We start from the raw sequence: 12,102 nt of genomic DNA, 5'->3' as shown, positions 1-12,102 counted from the left end.
TGGATGGATGAAGCATCGACAGCCCTCTGCTGTTCCATGAAATCAAGCTGTCCGTCTGCATTTTGTCGGAGGACTGAGCCTTTTTCACGCAGTAGGTGTTGTATGACTTTAGAAAACACACGAAAAAAATCTAAAGGAAGAGGCAAACATGATGAACGGCAGCACTCCAGTGATCATAGGATTTTAACAAAGACACATGCAAAGAAATTAAAACCCATACTGGCTCTCCCATCACTGGAAGGAGGACACATTTTGCTCTCGTGTGTTGAAATTTGTGGACAAGATAAAGAGATTTTTCACAAATGATGCTACAATATGAGGCTGTGCAAGCACAACAGACCTTGGACGACACACAAGTGCATGAAAACACGATCCGATTTTGACCGTCCAACACAATTGGCCTCACTTAAGGTCAATCATTGTCGTGCAGACGTATCGATAATAGTGTACAGCAGCAACGTTATCCTAAAACAAAACAGAGCAGTCACAAGAAGCAATGAATACCTAGATGAATAAATGAGGTATGAGGAAAATGTAGCCCTTCATCTCTTTCCTGTTTTTTTTTTCTTCTATTTTTCAATTGCAGAGTGCTTTGCTAGATGGATTTCATTAATCAGTGGGACTTTTAAGAACTGTTTTTATGAACTAACAGTCTTACCGAGGTGATGAAAAGGAATCACACTTGAAGAATAGGTGGAAGCAGTCACAGTCAAAGTCAGTTACAACCACTGACTGCGAGACTAAAACATATACCACTTTTATAATCCTTTATACCAGTGCATCATTTACCTAAAAGTAAAGTGTTCACACATTCTCATACATCGCCGACAAAGGAAAGTGATTCAGTCTGGTAATGTCTCGTCTAATCAAAACATCCTTTTTTATTTCACTTCTGCCATATAAAAGATGTCCTTGGCGCTTCATTAACTTTCAGTATTTAAGACAGAAAATCTGTTTTCTTTTTGCAGATGTGAAGTTTGTATGAGGCCTAAGTACCTCCATTAGATGGAACTGGTGTAAACACATGTTTTATTCACACCTGTAAATATTCAGCATGCGCAGTGTATGTCCTTATATTGTGTTTAAGGTCGATGATGACTGTTTTTTATTAAAATTTGTAGAAAAGCACACTGTGATGGACATGGACAGAAAATTAATTGATAATCGATTGATCATCAGAATTAATTATCAAAGCAAAACATCCAAATGTTGTTTTTTGATTTTAGCTTCTCAAATGTGGAGATTTGCTGATTCTACATCGCAGTAAACGGAATGTATTTGTGGGTTTGGAAATGTTGGTTGGACACCAGATTTTCTATGTTTTATAGGATAAAAGATTTATTGATTAATGAAGAAAAAAGTAAAAAATAATCTGTATTATATGTGTAGTTATGTTCATAGGGATCACATCAACATCAATCGCTTTTTGCCAACATGGACGTTGTTTTTTAGGATCTCGGTATAACGTTTGGATGGTGACATCAATAAGACTTTTGTCCCGTTTCAGCTCGTTCATCCTCCTCAAGTAACAATCATCTAACCAGCAGGTCCGTGCGCAGGATTTAACAAACACTGAGGTCATGAATCCAAATCACCTCGGCATCACCCCACTTCCTGAAGAAGAAGTTATTTTCAAAAAGCCACCAATCAAAACATCTAATTAATTAACTTTTTTTTTTCATTTTCATGTAACTGTTCAATCACGACACTGCCTGGATAATAATATAATAAATACAAAATAATAATAAATAAATAATAATTCTGGGGGAAGGAATGCAAAATCCATATATATATATATTTATATAGTACAATTTTATTTTATTTTAAGAAAATATCAGAATCAGGACATGATGAAATGTGTGCTCTCAGTTCTAGCTACGGCCCTGACAGTCCTCACAAGGCATTTAAATATACATATGCGAGGTATTTAAATATACATATACAAGGTATTTAAAAGTGCTCAGCAGACTCAGACCCGCTGATCACAACATTAAACAAGTTATAATATTTACTCACCTTTGACAAAAAACCTTGTTAAACTTTGTTACTCCATCCCATTTCCCATATCTACAATGGATGAGCAAACATGTTTGATTTATATGTAATCATATTCTGATTTGCTATTCTTCCAGCCCATAATCAAAAGGCCAATTCACCACTATAAATTAGGATGCTGGAATACATGTCAGTCACGGATTTGCATATGAATGCAGGGTTCCAGCGCCGTTAAATTAGAAGGTTGTGGGACAGAGAATCCCGTCGCTGGATGGTTTCTGTATAATGTTCCAGCAGCAGTTGAGATGTGTGACTATTAAGCCTCTGAGGCCCTCATGTGGCCCGTGAGGGTAATACTTCCCCCCCCGGTTAGTCAAAGGCTGGCAACATTTGTCTTTGGTTCAACAGTAAACCTTCAGACAGCTTTGGGTCTAATTAATGAATTGGGCCTGCACCCGGGTTGTGACCCAGGTCGTATCTGAATTGACCTGACCAGGGTTCAACCCAAGATGTTATACTCTTCACACTCACTGTATTGTCAGGGTTAATGAACAAAAGGGTTCAGCTTTTTTACATGCAACAGACATGATATCATAAAGTCAAGCCTAGGTTCTCAGATACTGTGATTTGCTTAATACAACATCACCGAATTCACCATTAACTATTCACCGGAACAGTTTATGATGTTGTGAATGGTATCATTGTAAACGTTGGCCATCAAAACATAGAGGGGTAGACATCACCTTTTCTGTGTTATCATGTTATTTTAAGGAGATATGATGCAAAATACATAATTTGGTTATGGTGGAAAGTAAAATGAAAAAGTGAACGTCATTTTCACATATCACCTGGACTATAACCCGTTGCTACTGAATTGGGGCCTCATTAGTTGTAACATGTTTATATTGACAATGAGGTAAGAGTGGGGAAAAACATAAAATAATGGAGAATTAATTTCTTAGGAAAGTTTTAGTATTATTTTGTGTTTCTGCTGCTTAGAAAGCCATTTACAAACTGCCCCAATAACAGAATCCAATGCAAAGTTCTCAAATTCTATCAGATCCAAATTGCACAAAGTTATGTTTATTCTCATAAGAAATTCTGTTATTGTTGTTAGTCATATAGTATATCATTTTAGAGCTCTTTTTGTGCTCTTTATGTTGGAACTATCCATGGGCACATCAGATCAATATGAAGCTAGTTGTAAGGGCATTTGAAGTGGCATTCAGAATTTGCCCCATTGCAGCATAAGAGGTCAAAGGTCAACTTAAACAATCATCATCACATTCTTTACCACTGTATTTTCATTTTACAGCTTTCTCTTTGTTTTTACACAAAATTTCACAACTTAAAGGGATTGTTTGTAACTTTTTAAGCGTATAAATATACCGGGTCGGGACATATGCTCGCGTGTGGCTGCTGTCTCTGCTCCTCTGCCTGCTTGCCTTCACTCTGAGAGAGCGCGCGCGTACTCGCCCCGCCCCTCTACCTGGAACTTCACTTTGGTTGGCTGTTTGCTTTAGGACATACCAATGCAAACAATGAAATATGCTGCTAATCAGGTTAGACTGCAAGGCTGATTACAGGTGTTGGATCATGTATAGAACAAATAAACTATGCTTATTTGCATAAAATGTGAACTTGCAGTTTCAGCAACTTAAACAATCATCATCACATTCTTTACCACTGTATTTTCATTTTACAGCTGTCGCTTTGTTTTTACACAAAATTTCACAACTTAAAAGGACTGTTTGTAACTTTTTAAGCGTATAAATGTACCGGGTCGGGACACATGCTCGCGTGTGGCCGCTGTCTCTGCTCCTCTGCCTGCTTGCCTTCACTCAGACAGAGCGCACGCGTACTTGCTCCACCTCTAGACGTGAACGCGCGCTCACTCCACACTGCAGAAGAGTTAGTTTAGCTCTGAGAATATCTAGTGAATGTACAGTGGACGTTTGTGCAGAAATAACTGCTGCAGCTCCTCCAGACCAACAGAGGTTTCCTGTGTCTTGTGAAGTGACGGGGCACCGCAGAGAGAAACGTTGTTGTCTCATTACCGAACAGGTGCCGGTGTCTTCCCTTCTCCCTCCGACTGCGGGCGGAGACGACAACGTTACTTGCTGCGGAGCCTTGCTGCCTAAGCCTGCGCTGAAGCAGGAAAAGCCAACACTAGGATCAGCATTGATTCATGGAGAGACTTTCGTCTGGTCAGCTAACATTGCTGCCAAGCAGGTGAAATATAGAGTGATATTGTGGTTTTAGCTGACGTGTGTTGTCTCACTGTTTTGAGCGATGCTCGTTCATTTAGAGCGAGCAAGCGCGAGCCCGACGCTGACTTTCGTTGACTTAATGGCCACAGGTGTCACTGTTAACAAGCATTTCTGAAAGTTACAAATAGTCCCTTTAAAACAAGGGGGGAGAGAGAAAACACAAAAAAACAAAACAAGACTACATCTTAAACTGTAATTTCAATTGAATTAAAAGAAAAAGGGAGGACACATACTTAAACAATCCAAAGAATTAAAATAAAGTAAAATAAATAAGTAAATAAATGAATTTAAATAAAAGTGAATGTGGTGAAGGGTCGGATGTCAGGGAGGGGAAGTGTGTGGAGGGTATGTGTTGTATGGGTGTGTGTATGTGCTTAGAGAGATGACATGGGTCAGGAAGACAAAGATAACTCTTAATGTTTTTAAACCATATTTATACATTTTAACCAGCTTTTTAAAACATTTAGCCTTTTTTATTTTTTAAAAACTATTTGCATTCTGATATCTAAATGAATTTTAGCCAGGGCTACATATATATATAAACAATAATAAACAATGAACAACAACATACAATGTCAAACGATTTCTGTAAACTGTAAAGTGCTGAAATAAATACTGAATGATTAATGTAACAGGTTACTATATGCATATATACACTATATACACATACACATGTCTATATACAGTATATACAGCATGCTTAGATTTATATTTAATGAGGATGATGATGATGATGGTGATGATGATGATGATGATGATGATGATTATGGGTACATAAAAAACAGTGTGCTTTATTTGATAAAAACTCAATGCACAGACTCCGTCTATACACTAAACTAGACTAGCGTGATTTTAATGATCATACAGGTACGTAGCTACAATTTAGCAAAAATATTCATACTAACTGAATCTACAAAATGTTGGTCCACCTCTTTAGTTCAGACTGAACTATCTCGTCATCTATGAAATGTATTGCCACTTTTGCACTTTTTTTTTTATTAACTTGCACCTGGTGTCCTTTATTGACGTCCCAAATGATACTTTTTTATGATCTCTGCTCTCTGACCGGACTCATACATGTGATAGTCCATGAGCCTGACCCCCAAAATTTGGCCGCTTTGGAGGAACCAAGTCTCATAGTGTTTTTTTTTTTTTAAAGGTCTATGTCCTAAGTGTTGGAAAATACATGACGGCATGGCAGCAATGGTAGCTTTCTATGTGCTATCACTCCTTTTTTCATCCCTCCATCATTAAAACATTTCCATCTTTTTTCGCCATTTTTACACATAGATCCAGTATAAAAGAGGGTAACCAACACACAATATCATAAAGTCATATATCATTGTAAAGCTTTGACTGTAATCTATCCATCGGTCACATTGTCATGACACTGAGGTCAAGAGAATTTGACCTTTGACCTCTTATGCTGCAATGGGGCAAATTCGGAATGCCACTTCAAATGCCCTTATAACTAGCTTCATATTGATCTGATGTGCCCATGGATAGTTCCAACATAAAGAGCACAAAAAGAGCTTTAAAATGATATACTATATGACTAACAACAATAACAACATTTCTTATGAGAATAAACGTAACTTTGTGCAATTTGGATCTGATAGAATGTGAGAACTTTGCATTGGATTCTGTTATTGGGGCAGTTTGTAAATGGCTTTCTAAGCAGCAGAAACACAAAATAATACAAAAACATTCCTAAGAAATTAATTCTCTATCCATTATTTTATGTTTTTCCCCACTCTTACCTCATTGTCAATATAAACATGTTACAACTGATGAGGCCCCAATTCAGTAGCAACAGGTTATATTCCAGGTGATATGTGAAAATGACGTTCACTTTTTCATTTTACTTTCCACCATAACCAAATTATGTATTTGGCATCATATCTCCTTAAAATAACACGATAACACAGAAAAGGTGATGTCTACCCCCCTATGTTTTGATGGCCAACGTTTACAATGATACCATTCACAACATCATAAACTGTTCCGGTGAATAGTTAATGGTGAATTCGGTGATGTTGTATTAAGCAAATCACAGTATCTGAGAACCTAGGCTTGACTTTATGATATCATGTCTGTTGCATGTAAAAAAGTTTAACACTTTTGTTCATTAACCCTGACAATACAATGAGTGTGAAGTGACTTCACGTGACTTACCTCTCTACAACGTGCTCATTATTCAAAATGATGGTAGATATAACCGGTGATGTAAATTAAACAGGTTTAAGCCCCTAACAACTCGTGTTCACACTCTCATGGGAATGATAGTAGTTGATCTGTGGTAAACTGGTGCACTTGGTGTCTGATTAGATGGATCACTGCACTGTTTTCAGGCTGTAAGGAAGATCTTTCATTGCCACTCCACATTACTACTGCGTTGTGTGTGGCAATCCTTATGTGTATGTGTAGCTTTGTTTCCATCTTTGTTCAAGAGCGTGGTCTTTCAGTTTGAGAGCATGACTTATTGATTTCACATTCACATTTTTGTAATACTTTCCCTCAAAACCCTGTCCTCACACTCAAGTAGCTCCTGCTTGTGCTTGGATTAGCTCTGCTTCTGCTCAATCTGTGCAAGCAACAATATGTCTGAGTGCAAGCATTCAGTTTGAGCAGAGGCAGAGCTAATCCAAGCTAGTTCAAGCACAAGCAGAGGCTATTTGAGTGTGAGGACAGGGTTTTGAGGGTAAGCATTACAAAATGTTAAAAATCAGGTGTGTGAGTATTACCACCTGATGTTATATATGCATATGAAAGAGGGAGGACGACGACTAGCGAGCGTCAGAGCCACTGTCCAGGATGAAACATCAAAAATCCAGGAGCACGTCAAGAAGATAGTTCCAAATGATGAGCTGCTAAGTGAATACCTCAGACAGCAGAAACCTGATGATAGTGAAGAGGAAGAGGAGCAAACAACATGGAAGGACAAGCCTCTACATGGCATGTACCACCGTCAGATAGAGGAAGTGGCTGATATGTCCCGACCCGGTACATTTATACGCTTAAAAAGTTACAAATAGTCCAACAAAGAGACAGCTGTAAAATGAAAATACAGTGGTAAAGAATGTGATGATGATTGTTTAAGTTGCTGAAACTGCAAGTTCACATTTTATGCAAATGAGCATAGTTTGTTTGATCTGTACATGTAGAAAACACCTGTAATCAACCTTGCAGTCTGACCTCATTAGCAGCATATTTCATTGTTTGCATTGGTATGTCCTAAAGCAAACAGCCAACCAAAGTGAAGTTCCAGGTAGAGGGGCGGGGCTTAGCGTCAGCTGCAGTTCATGGAGTTTGGGAGTGGGCCGATGTCAGTTGCCACTGTGGTGTGAACATTGTGTCCTAGAGGCATAAGGTTCATAACTTCAGGGTTGACGACAAGTTATCTTCTGGTAAATATGACCTTGTGTATTGTTTCTGTACTGTGACTAAGTGTTATTGTGTAAAAAACGAGTTGTATTGCTTATGGCGATTAGCCGTTAGCATTTAGCAAAAAGACTTTATTAGTTGTAACCCCCAGAAGACAATTCACAAATATGTACCATGATCTGCAAATATTTCACCACCCACAAACATATTTTTGTATTTGTGTTGTGTAAAGTCACATCCACAAAAATAAAGGGCGATTTGCAAATACGCATAACTTACTCTGTAAATACGAGGTGACAGCAACACCGGGAAGAAGGAACATGAAAAGTGGACCCCCAAACTGGGAGAGTAGCTCCAGCAGATTCCAGGAACGAAATCTGAAGCCTTAGTCCAGAAGAGCGCAGTCCTAGGAACAGCTAAGATACTTCGCAGAACCCTCAAACTCCCAGGCCTCTGGTAGAGGATGCGAGCTTGAGGAAGACACCGATACCACCCTACGAGGGTGAGAGGGAGATTTTTTAATATATATATATATATATATATATATATATATATATATGTAACACCCATCCAATGTATCAATACAATATTAGGTGAGTCTGTTAAAGGTAGTAGTACTATGGGCGAGCCTGGGTTCTGTTTCAAATTAAGTGGCGCTATTACTTGTACTTGTAGCTTGTGATCTTCCTTACAGCCTGAAAACAGTGCAGTGATCCATCTAATCAGACACCAAGTGCACCAGTTTACCACAGATCAACTACTATCATTCCCATGAGAGTGTGAACACGAGTTGTTAGGGGCTTAAACCTGTTTAATTTACATCACCGGTTATATCTACCATCATTTTGAATAATGAGCACGTTGTAGAGAGGTAAGTCACGTGAAGTCACTTCACACTCATTGTATTGTCAGGGTTAATGAACAAAAGTGTTAAACTTTTTTACATGCAACAGACATGATATCATAAAGTCAAACAGTTTATGATGTTGTAAATGGTATCATTGTAAACGTTGGCCATCAAAACATAGGGGGGTAGACATCACCTTTTCTGTGTTATCGTGTTTGTTTAAGGAGATATGATGCAAAATACATAATTTGGTTATGGTGGAAAGTAAAATGAAAAAGTGAACGTCATTTTCACATATCACCTGGAATATAACCCGTTGCTACTGAATTGGGGCCTCATCAGTTGTAACATGTTTATATTGACAATGAGGTAAGAGTGGGGAAAAACATAAAATAATGGATAGAGAATTAATTTCTTAGGAATGTTTTTGTATTATTTTGTGTTTCTGCTGCTTAGAAAGCCATTTACAAACTGCCCCAATAACAGAATCCAATGCAAAGTTCTCACATTCTATCAGATCCAAATTGCACAAAGTTACGTTTATTCTCATAAGAAATGTTGTTATTGTTGTTAGTCATATAGTATATCATTTTAAAGCTATTTTTGTGCTCTTTATGTTGGAACTATCCATGGGCACATCAGATCAATATGAAGCTAGTTATAAGGGCATTTGAAGTGGCATTCCGAATTTGCCCCATTGCAGCATAAGAGGTCAAAGGTCAAATTCTCTTGACCTCAGTGTCATGACAATGTGACCGATGGATAGATTACAGTCAAAGCTTTACAATGATATATGACTTCATGATATTGTGTGTTGGTTTCCCTCTTTTATACTGGATCTATGTGTAAAAATGGCGAAAAAAGATGGAAATGTTTTAATGATGGAGGGATGAAAAAAGGAGTGATAGCACATAGAAAGCTACCATTGCTGCCATGCTATCATGCATTTTCCAACACTAAGGACATAGACCTTTAAAAAAAAAAATCACTATGAGACTTGGTTCCTCCAAAGCGGCCAAATTTTGGGGGTCAGGCTCATGGACTATCACATGTATGAGTCCGGTCAGAGAGCAGAGATCATAAAAAAGTGTCATTTGGGACGTCAATAAAGGACACCAGGTGCAATTTAATAAAAAACAAAGTGCAAAAGTGGCAATACATTTCATATGTGACGAGATAGTTCAGTCTGAACTAAAGAGGTGGACCAACATTTTGTAGATTCAGTTAGTATGAATATTTTTGCTAAATTGTAGCTACGTACCTGTATGATCATTAAAATCACGCTAGTCTAGTTTAGTGTATGGACGGAGTCTGTGCATTGAGTTTTTATCAAATAAAGCACACTGTTTTTTATGTACCCATAATCATCATCATCATCATCATCATCATCATCATCATCATCATCATCATCATCCTCATTAAATATAAATCTAAGCATGCTGTATATACTGTATATAGACATGTATAAATGCATATAGTGTATATATGCATATAGTAACCTGTTACATTAATCATTCAAAATTTATTCCAGCTCTTTACAGTTTACAGAAATAGTTTGACATTGTATGTTGTTGTTCATTGTTTATTATTGTTTATATATATATATATATATATATATATATATATATATATACAGTATATATATATATGTAGCCCTGGCTAAAATTCATTTAGATATCAGAATGCAAATAGTTTAAAAAAAAAATAAAAAAGACTAAATGTTTTAAAAAGCTGGTTAAAATGTATAAATATGGTTTAAAAACATTAAAAATTATCTTTGTCTTCCTGACCCATGTCATCTCTCTAAGCACATACACACACCCATACAACACATACCCTCCACACACTTCCCCTCCCTGACATCCGACCCTTCACCACATTCATTTTTATTTAAATTCATTTATTTACTTATTTATTTTACTTTATTTTAATTCTTTGGATTGTTTAAGTATGTGTCCTCCCTTTTTCTCTTAATTCAATTGAAATTATAGTTTAAGATGTAGTCTTGTTTTTTTTGTGTGTTTTCGCTCCCCCCTTGTTTTTTTTGTTTTTTTTAATTTTATTTAGTGAAGCATGACAAAACAGTTGAAATTTGACAAGACAAACAGAAACAAACAAAAGAGAAAAATAAATAAACAAAATACATCGGGTGTCATGACAAAATGAACGGGACAGGCCAATTCTAACAAAACGAACAAAATGAGACAAATAAATAAGAGATGTTGGTGGAGGGAGGGGGGTGTTATTGACAGTGCAGGGCAGTCTGTTGTGTAAGGTTCTAGTGTGTGTATACAGTTGTGTGCCACTGTATGTATGCAGTGTGGGGGGTGTAGGGTGTTTGTTTGTTTGTATTTAAAGAGGAGAAAGAAAAGGGCAGGAAAGAGAGAGAGGGGGTGGGGTGGGGGGTTGAGTATTTTTCGTCGCAGGGGTGGCTTATAATATCCCATAGTCCGACAATGTTATGATATCATATTTTGTCTTTATATATTGGTCTTTATTTGTATTTGCATTTGTATTCATTTTGTTTCCTGAGACAGGTTACCCCCCTCAAGCTGCCCCCTGACCCTAGAGAGAGGGCTGGCTGTCAGAGGTGTCTACTGTCACCCTTCTGCCCTTTCTGAACAGCCCCCAGACCCGTCAGGAGAGAGCCTGTTCTGTGTTGGGAGAATAGCAGCATCAATAATAATAATATTGATAATACCTATAGTCATAGTGCCATTAGTAGTAAATCAATATATAAGCCACTTAATTAATTAGTTCATTAGTAAATTAGTAATAATGGTAGTCGTAATAATAATAATGACAAATGGAGAGGAAAGAAAATAACCAAATAAACCAATTAATCAAGTATTGAAACAGCAACCAATTGATGAATTGTAATAATAATAATAATAATAATAATATTACCATTATTACTATCATTAAGAGAAAGGTAAAAATAAAACAAGAATAGAAACTCATATATACGTGCTAATATTGTTTGAAGGGAGTGAAAACATTGATAGTGATCTAATATACTAATAATTTGGACATCCATTATGCAATAATAATTGATTGATAATCTATATGATATAGCAATGATAATAATAGCATAGTTTAGCAGCACAGTTTATACTAAGACAATAATAATAACAACAAACAGCACATTTTATACTAAGACAATAATAATACCAACAATCATACAAACAAATTACTAAGAAGAAAAAGATAAATAAATAAATGAATTGTAAAAATATACAAAACATACAAAATCCCATTGGTTATGATGGTGGAGACCAGAGTAACGATTGTGCGAGGTGTGTGAGGAAATGAGGTATTGGTAAGGGGAGAGGTTTAGAGAAGAGAGAGAGGGGGAAAAAAAGGAATGACGCACACATAAAAGCTAAACTAACTCTTCTGCAGTGTGGAGTGTTCACGTCTAGAGGTGGAGCGAGTACGCGTGCGCTCTGTCTGAGTGAAGGCAAGCAGGCAGAGGAGCAGAGACAGCGGCCACACGCGAGCATGTGTCCCGATCCGGTACATTTATACGCTTAAAAAGTTACAAACAGTCCCTTTAAGTTGTGAAATTTTGTGTAAAAACAAAGAGACAGCTGTAAAATGAAAATA

Source organism: Sebastes umbrosus, chromosome 10 (genome assembly GCF_015220745.1).
Source record: "Sebastes umbrosus isolate fSebUmb1 chromosome 10, fSebUmb1.pri, whole genome shotgun sequence".
NCBI lineage: Eukaryota > Metazoa > Chordata > Actinopteri > Perciformes > Sebastidae > Sebastes > Sebastes umbrosus.
This window is presented reverse-complemented; position numbering follows the sequence as displayed.